The following is a 979-nucleotide window of genomic DNA, read 5'->3' on the forward strand; positions in this document are numbered from 1 at the left end:
ACAGCGGACTTTGAAAAGGTTTTTCGCTGTGACTAACATTTCTTGAACTTTTTAACACATTTATAACTGGATAATCTTGGAGTTTAATTACACATGAACCAATGAAAATATGACACGTATCAAGTTAGTTCATACAGATTAATGCTATATGAAGATGTCATTGATAATCTTATATATATATATATATATATATATATATATATATATATATATATATATATATATATATATATATACTTTATTTAAAAGCAGCAGAAATATAACAAAAGACTGTTATTCGGAATTTCACGTTCCCGTTCATCGGACAGTTTTGTTAGAAACTACCAAAACTGTCCGATGAACGGGAACGTGAAACTCAGAGTAACAGTCTTTTGTTATATTTCTGCTGCTTTTAAATAAAGCATATTACTCTACCTCTGGTATTTGAGTACTCTTTTTTCCACCTTGTTGCACATTTTATGTGCTTACTCCGGTATATATATATATATATATATATATATATATATATGTTACATTGTTTACATTATTTACATTTGACGGATATTTGTCTTCATCTTGTTTGTTAACACATCGTTTCGGCTGATATACCTTCCAGCTTTCATTGGGTGTCTTGGGGGAAATTTCGAACCTGGATTCTCATTCCTAGGGTATTTTTCGATGCTGTTATGATTATTATTAATAATATTATTATTATTATTATTATTATTATTATTATTATTATTATTATTATTCAGGTCACTGCCGGGAATCGAACTCGGAATCTTGGGGGTTAGTAGTCCGCGTTCTTAACCACTACGCCTTACACCCGTGAGCTGTAATATATATTTTAGTTTTTATGGGGTTCAGCTGAAGTCGATCAGGCTACGGCAGCACTTTCATTGCAGGCCGTACCACTTATTCCATTTTTGACAATATCTTTTTATTTATTTACTTATTTTTCTAATCCATCTTTGTTTATTGAATGACTCACTTACAATTT

At 30.2% G+C, this 979-nt stretch overlaps 1 long non-coding RNA gene across 2 annotated transcripts in view; it reads right to left on the bottom strand.

Annotated features, from left to right (window-relative positions):
• Positions 1 to 72, bottom strand: part of LOC106872583 (uncharacterized) — a 7942-nt gene extending 7870 nt beyond the window's left edge. The window contains exon 1 of one of the 2 annotated variants that reach the window (XR_001409788.3): positions 1 to 72. This exon is cut by the window's left edge and continues 68 nt beyond it. This is a non-coding gene — a long non-coding RNA (uncharacterized LOC106872583). The other variant, XR_016242751.1, reaches the window with a different exon arrangement.
• Positions 73 to 979: the final 907 nt, after the last annotated feature.

The sequence above is a fragment of the Octopus bimaculoides genome, chromosome 8 (assembly GCF_046866305.1).
Source record: "Octopus bimaculoides isolate indiv1 chromosome 8, ASM4686630v1, whole genome shotgun sequence".
In the NCBI taxonomy this organism is placed as follows: Eukaryota; Metazoa; Mollusca; class Cephalopoda; order Octopoda; family Octopodidae; genus Octopus; species Octopus bimaculoides.